The sequence below is a fragment of the Varroa jacobsoni genome, unplaced genomic scaffold, assembly GCF_002532875.2.
Source record: "Varroa jacobsoni isolate VJ856 unplaced genomic scaffold, vjacob_1.0 contig00796, whole genome shotgun sequence".
NCBI classification, from domain to species: domain Eukaryota; kingdom Metazoa; phylum Arthropoda; class Arachnida; order Mesostigmata; family Varroidae; genus Varroa; species Varroa jacobsoni.
Window position 1 is genome coordinate 3,240 of NW_019214527.1, and position 8,147 is coordinate 11,386.

General features: G+C 40.3%; 2 long non-coding RNA genes across 2 annotated transcripts; one reads left to right on the forward strand and one right to left on the reverse strand.

The window, feature by feature from the left end:
- Window positions 1–280: 280 nt before the first annotated feature.
- On the reverse strand, window positions 281–4,457 carry LOC111271619 (uncharacterized). The gene is made up of 3 exons (XR_002686975.2): window positions 3,697–4,457; window positions 587–1,153; window positions 281–455 (listed from the first exon to the last, which is right to left on the reverse strand). It is a non-coding gene; the product is annotated as an uncharacterized LOC111271619 (long non-coding RNA).
- On the forward strand, window positions 4,191–4,659 carry LOC147751975 (uncharacterized). Its single transcript, XR_015315395.1, has 2 exons — window positions 4,191–4,321; window positions 4,454–4,659. It is a non-coding gene; the product is annotated as an uncharacterized LOC147751975 (long non-coding RNA).
- The last annotated feature ends 3,488 nt before the right edge of the window (window positions 4,660–8,147 follow it).

The following is an 8,147-nucleotide window of genomic DNA, read 5'->3' on the forward strand; positions in this document are numbered from 1 at the left end:
CACACGACGTAGACTTATGTTTTAGGACATCTTTCTTGAACAGCATTGCCCAGTCGTACCGTTCTATGTTACACCTTTTTTCTATTTTATTTTAAATATTATTTTATATTGTCTATGTACCAGGCACCTAACAAAGATGTTGATCAATAAATTGGTTCATGGGTATTGATGAGTAATATAACCACTTAAAAATAATTAGGGGTTATAAAGATTCAAGCAAACCTTGAAGTTTTATAGGAGGCGGAATTGGCGTACATGGTTGTAATGATGATTTTGACGATTCAACAACGTGATTTTAATTATTTATTTATTTAATAGGAACACCTTAGAAACACGAAACGTTGACAAAATATAGTGACTGGAAAAGAGGCTTAGGCAAGAGCTTTGCGGGTCTCCAGACGGAGCCTTTGAAGTGGCTGACAGAGCAGATCCGATTTTTTCCCTCAGTGAGCGATCTGAAAGATACGCAGTACTGTTTCAGTACTCTAGAACTCTTACCAAAGGCGCACATTTTTTTATATTAATAGGTCATGATACATCTGCATGGGAAAAAGGTAAATAAACATTTAGGAGTGCATTCTGATACCTTTTTAGTGAATGCCTAGTCATAGGCGACATCCAGTAGCTGTGTTCAGGCTCACCTCCCGCTGGTAGACCAATGCCGATCTGGGTCTAAGGGCCCAGACGAGCATAGGTAAGCGCATATCTGATCCGCGGAATAACATTGTTACTTGAAGTTGTTTAAAAGTATTATCGTTTCCTCTGTCGCTAAGAAGTTAGCATAGAGGCAATCTTACTGTGAATGATCAGTCGTTCAACTGTAGATCGAAAAAAGAAAGGCCTATGTAGAACCTTAACTTGATGAGTTATTATTAGGACGTTTTTGCATGCTACAATTCGTCAGAAAGCCTTGCATACGAAGCATTGGTCAGGAATAAATGCATTAATAGAGCAGTGACCTGGTTCACATGGGTAATCAACGGTCGTATGCCTGTGATTTGCATGTTAATTGCAAAATATGCAAATAATGGAGGAGTTTTCGGTATTGATCCCCAAATCTTGCTCCTGACTCAAAAACGACGCTACTGTTCGGCCTCGATAGTCGCACCTACGGTAAAAAACCATTCTGTGGTAGTTGAACTGCGAGAATTGCCTGGAAGCAAAGTTTAAGTGAACGATTTTAAAAGGTACGGCCAAGTGATCCGAGACGACTGGCGAAAACGTGGCCGATACCGAACACACCAGTTTCTTCTGATCTGTGAGTACTAGGTCACAAATAGGTCCGCTTTTGGGCCTAGTGATCGTTATGGCAAGTCGAACAGGACAGTTTAGTAAGCAAACGCTCGGAAGATTGCTATTCTTAGAGGAACTGGTCATGTATGCCTTTGCCGTAGAGTTGTAGGGAAAATGATCAATCAGTTGGTGGATTTTTAGGAGCCAACCCCATTCAACAAAAGCATTGCATCGACGGTTTGTTGACAGTACGTACAAGTTGAGTAGTTCTCTCTCCTACAAAATAAGATTATAGCTAACAATATGGGTTTGTCTTGCGAATTTTTCTAACCAATCGTTGTTGCGGTGACATAACTTTCCTATAGTGAAATACTTCTTCCTCGACGTAACTCTATTTCAACGGCTTCCCTCTAAGTAAGTTGAACAGCTAATGTTACTGATGATAAAGGCCTCATTCTTCTTTTCAAATCACCATTATGATATTTTCATCTTTTTCATCGTTCACGTCCGAACACATCTACAATGACAACGGAACAGACGCGGCCATAAGTTGCAACAGTTGCCCTTTTCTTTTCGGCGTCTTGTCTAATATACATGCATAACGCCCTATGTGTGAGCAATATACGCGAATCAGAACCAGACCTGTCAAGCCTGAAATTGTCCTAGAGTAGGCCTAACTACTCAACTTGTTACTGGAGAACTAGCGTCAAAAAAACTAACTTTCCTTTCGTTCGTCTTCGTGTAAAGGGCGGGTCCGATAATGCCCACAGCTGATACGCAAATAGTAAATAGCGTACGCTCGCATTTTTCCACGGCGGCGTCGCGAACTCCCTCGATTCTCACTACTATTGGTGACTACCACAACAATTTAGAATGACAAGATAGATGGTTGAAATGTTTTGACGACGCCACGGTCAGGTTCCACGATATCCGTGACGAATTCTAGTGGTACTTATTGTTTCTGCTGCAAAGGATCAGAATTTGCCCCACAATAGCTAGATGGATGGGCTAAAAGAATGAAATTCAAATGCCATTTCGAGAGTCGAGGACAAGCATTGAACTTCATGTTAGTGACCAGTATGCATCTGCTAGTCAGGCAACGGCCGCACAGGGTACTGCAGGGTTTGGAAAAGGTTCTCTTAAGTATTCTCTGGGTCGGAAAAACCTACTTCAAATAGCCAAAATAATAGCAGACGTTGAAAACAGTCGCGACGATGTACGTCTAGAACCTTATTGGGTCATTCAGGTTATCGTTATGATCACTCGCACGTTGAGTCGGATCGAATATGACCGGAACCAAGATGGCATGAAGAGAAGATGTAAGTGTCTTGCCAACGCTCATGCGATTTTCTAAGTGCTAGCTAATTAAAACGACGTTATCCGATGACGATTATTTTTACTTGTTTTGTGAGGCGGGACTGCGCCGTAGCTACGAGTGTATATGGATGAAATCACACCTTCCACAAACACGTTCCAATTGATGTGCTAACGCGGCTTTGCGTATTAATAGTTATTTTTTACGTTTTTTTTTTCCTTTTCATCGTTATTCATGTGTATATACCGTGGGCTGTAACGACCGTAACATGTATACAGACATTCGAAAAACTCAATTCGTGTACGTACCAATAAAAGAAAAAGGTTAAGTACAAGAGAACTTGGCTACTTTTACCGAAGCTGAATTCGACGAAGCGACACACTGAACACATACAGTTCTAACTTGAAAACCGTTAATAATTATTTAGCTCAAATGTACAAGTGCCCAAAGCCAAAAGGGGCCTTACGACGATACGGAACCAACAGAAGGATCGGTACAATATGTCTTCTAATACTATTTTAGCAAATTATTCGTATCCGCCTCAACATGATGAAGAAGCATGTAGAGGTGGCTGTTTTCCATAAGAGATTACTGTTAAAGTCTTCTTCGCGCATATCGGGCTTTTACACACTTCTGGGTAGTTGCCACGATAATGCTGGACTCTAGCCAGCATTTCTGAGCTGCCTAGTACTGGTAGCTACCAAATTCACACCTTCTATTATCTGTGTTACTACGTCTCTACTTATTTTGATACTAGTCCAATTAGTTTGAGAGGTGACTTAGCAACGGTGAAACCCAATGCGGCCTTCTTATTTTATTACTTATGTAGATTAATAGAAATGAACTATTTGTACACCGGTACGAAAAGCCCCTGTAACACAGAGTAGCATCTAACTAATTCAGGAAGTAATGCGGACGGATACGCAACAAACAGATTTTCACATTTGCAATTCACAAGACGCCAGTGTTCGCGTGGCCATACTCCAAGTTCGATTGGACGACGGCTCGTGGGCCTGTAGTAATAGAGATCACCGTCAGGATTGGAAATGCATGAACGGGCCAAAATACTGCCATGTGCACTACCGACTGTGCTATTTTAGCTGGTATCACGCCACAACTACGTCTACATTTACGAAAGGCAAACGTACCGCTTCTTCCTGTGGCTCCATCTACTTGTTCCTGTCGCTAACTGGTGAAGATGTTCAGTGCCACGAAAGATACAAAAGATAGTGTAACTTTCGCAGGATGGCTTTCTCATTTAACAGTGGAGTAATCAATATCTAGACGGCGATTGTACAGTTCTAAATATGTGGCGCTGGACGCTTATGTGGTACCTCACAAAGGTGTCGTTTGTATACGCTAATGCCTCGACTAGTCTCGACAGAAGTACGGGAAAGGAAAAGCTTTTAGTCTGCGGCAGAACTTTCACTGCGTCCTTGGCTGGCAGAACATCAGTAATAACCAACCCATGGTTTTTATCACGTTTGCTTACGTCTATTGTGAAATGTTGGCATTAGCTTGGGCAGCACTATGGTCAACGAAACCGGATAATCCCATTTTTTCGATACCGTTGACGTTAAACAACAAAGTAGGTATACACAATGAAGCAGACGGTTAGTCTGTACGAACGTCTGCTAACGCATAGGACAGCGTGGAATGTTCTGGGTCAGATACGACAGTGGGCAGCGTTGCATTTGTGAAATTGCAAAGGGCGCGCATACACCACAAGCGCGTACCCGTTTGATGACCCAGGAAATGGGAAGCGAATCCCAGGTACGTTACAATTATTTGGAGATATTGACAAAAGATCATATTGTACACATGAGACAAAAATGAAATGTATGGCTCGCAATACTAACTTGGTTGATTTACACAAACCGTACAACTTTTATGTATGGTTGACAGGACCTGAAACAGAGATCCTACACTGACCTGCTTCAACCCGAGGCTGGCGTCATTCGCAAGGGCAGTTAGGATTTAAGGTACAGCCAAATATTCGACAACTTTTTAAGTATAGCCTTACGTTAATTCATATTGGCATGTTAGCCGTATTATGTCAGTAAATCTCGAATAATAAAATAAAACCTTCACGTTCTACACATCAGTTCAAAGTAGAAGGAGGATTACTTAATAAATCGAAATGTCCTGTCTAGCCTTGTTTCGGTAAATACAAACACCATATAGTAGTGAAACTTTTTGACGAAACGAGTTAAGTTTTGGCGAAACGAGACTCTATATGCTACGACGTTCGTATAGCAGATAACACGTATGTTACACAAAACAAAAGGTAAAATTCGCATTAGAAAGATAATGTTGTTTAAGGTTCTGCTACAAATGGGCCTTATTAGAACACCTAATATGGCTGGATTGTGAGACCTGATTGATTTTTGTTCGTTTCTAATCTCACAAAAAATATAGAAACTGAAAGACGACAACTGATGTAGCCTCCTTTGATACTGTCCTAGCACAATGGGTCAAAGCTTTTAGCTGGCACCCACAAGATTGTTGGCCAGACGTAGATGCTTAACATTGTTCAATAAACGCGGCACACATGAGGATTTCAAATTATAAGTAACGGCAAATAGATGGCCAGAAGGGTGTCCGTTTAGTACTGAACGGCGAACACAGATCTAAACGAATTCCGAAACCGGGAAACAGACTCAGAAATAGAGGAAATCGAGCGACAGTGGTCATCAGGCGTGCTTTTCACTTGGTTCTGTATTAAATTGAGTAATTTGTTTCGCTATCAAGTCGCCTACCATATATAGTCCAGGGCGCAATTAAAACGAATACGCGATGCATTTAGTTACCACTGTATAAATTATTGCTACCCGAAGGATTTGCTTATTGCAAAATTTTCCCTGAAATCTTCACGTAAGTGATCATATTTGACAATGTAAAATGTATTCTTCTTGATTTATTTGAAGGTGGATAACATTTTTTTACTCTATTGTTATTATTAATAAATAAATAATTTTAAACAATTGTATTCTTGGCACCCCTCTGAATAAAGATATGTCTGGCACAATACTGTAAAGTCATCTCATCACATCTGTCCTAAAGGTGCCTCTTCCTGGGTATAAAAAAGTTTAAAATATTGGCAGAAAGTCCTCATCTGAAGCGGCTTGAGTTTCTGCGCTTACAGAAATAACGGAAAATATTTTAATAGTGCAATATTCGGGAACTCCCGCTGAGTTGAAATAGAACGGGAAACGACACGAAACAAGCCACGTTTGTCACGCTTCCTACCACGTTTCAACACTATAACACGCCTAGAGATGATTTGACAAAGAACTTACCGCAGACAGATACCGCGGAAGCGAATAGCTCTGTGGAATCTTAATCCTAAACCTAGAATAAATGGGTCGAGAGGCTAAAACTAAATTTTTGGTAGGTAAAAACTTCTCCCTGTGGTAACTTAGTGGTTTTGCCTGCTAATACTTATGGACACGTTATGGTCTAGATTTGAATCTAGGTACAGCGAGACAGTTCGTTTTGTGCTGAAAGCCAGACGTGTATCTGATGGAATGCTTTACGCTGATACTGGACGTAAAACTCGAAACACAGAGGAAAAACTATTCAGACACAAAAGTAGAAATAGTTCAAGTTACGGAGAGATATATAATGAAAGAGAAAAACAGAGGAATGGGCTGAATGCCTGGATAAAATCCTATTCACCATCGCAGGATACGCACAGCTCCTACGAGAGCAGAAGAACGTTTCGTGTTCTCATCTGAAAACAGATCTATCAAACGAAAACAACCAGAAACATGCTACTTCTTCGAAAGGACGGCGAACATCTGCAACATTTTTTTAGCCTTTAATCCTAAGGTCATTTATCATCATACATATGGTAGCGAACCAGTGTTTTAATAACAACCCACAAAATTCAAACTAAAATTGGATTTAAATAAAGAAAGATTTCATTATAAACAGTTTAAATTGTAGATACGGTAAAAACCGATACCCAAGGGTCGTCCGCAAAGGATTCCCTTATGGATATGATTGGGGTGCGGTGTTGTTAGGAAAATTAGCAAAGCAAAACCTTTTCTTCGCGTCTTCCTATCACTTTTCGTATGTGAAATAGGAGCCTTTAACAGCAAAGCCAGAAATCAACTTGAACTCTAATGATTTCACTCACAGGCAACAACAGTTCACAGGCAAACAAAGGTCATATTTGAATACATTATCAACATATTAGACAGTGATGAGCACTTCTTTGTATTTTTGTCGTCATTCGACATCGTATGACCTTTTTGTTTTTTTTTTTATCGTTTAGCCGATTTATCATACATATACCTTCACACCAGAAATCTTCAGATATGATGTTGAAGAACTCATCTAGTCAAGCTTTGCGATACCTTTCTCTGTCAAGTAGACAACTGCGAATTTCATTTACCAGATACCGGAAAAGCCGATCATCCATCGTAGTAAAGTCTGGAGAATACGGTGAGTACCTGACAAGATGCCTCAAAATAGTTTGGTCTACTCAGGTCATCTTCCCGACCAGTTATTGAGTAGTTTTCCATCTAGGACCCTCGTCGACTTCGAACGCTCGATCGGGATGAGGTACATTTTCCAGGTCTAAATTTCTATTTCTGAACTCAGTAAACCCTTCTAGCAATCCTCTAAATCATAAAGTCTTCGTTGTACACGTTACAAGTACACCCGGCTAGTTCGCAAGCCTTTAGCGTTAAAACTCAAAATGGAAAAAGTGTCAAAAAAGCACTTAATATAAACCGAAAGTATTTATGTTTCAACCTGATGTATTATAGTACATTAGGTAACGACCTAATATATATATGACGCATGAGAGAAACTTTGCTTACCAGCTTAGAAGTGAGCTCCATTGTTACATTTTTTCCGCAGCTGTTGAATCCTAGAACACAAGTCTATGAAGGCTCGAAAGGCACTTTCGACGTCATGTCGAGACTCAATACGCAAATGATTTATTCTACTGCTAAGAAGTTGTCGAAAATTTAATGAATAACAGACAGTCTCCAATTGTAGGTTCTGCATTTTGCGGTATAGGTTGTCGTGCATCAGTTGAGCTTGTACCGAAGCATCAATGAAACACCATAAGCCATTGCGGCTGTACATTTGCTATAGAGTGATGTCCCGGTAGTACCCACCCATTGCGGCTATACACTTTTCATCATAAATCATAATTCGGTGCGAGTAGACTAGTTTTATAAGCTGAAGACAAAGGGACACGAACGTCTCTTCGTCCCTTTTGCTCAAATAATCTTACGGCTAATAATCCAATATTGTTACCCTATTGATTCGACCCAACTGAATAGGTATCGTATTGTTATATATATATATATATATATAGAACCTGGGCGCTAACACCTGTACACTTTGATTGAATGTGTCGGCTTCTACTGCAACTCTTCGTTATTGACCTTTGCAAGGAGCTGCCGATGAAACCCATGTTCCAATTCTAAAAATCCCTTCCGAAATTTTTCGAACGAACCGTATTTCTGGTAATGCAATTTGGATGCTAGACGGAAAGCTTGTACGGCCAACTACGTCTACCGCCACAGTCGCAACATGGAACCCGTATTCGTAAACTGCCTACATTTTTTATTTTGCATTA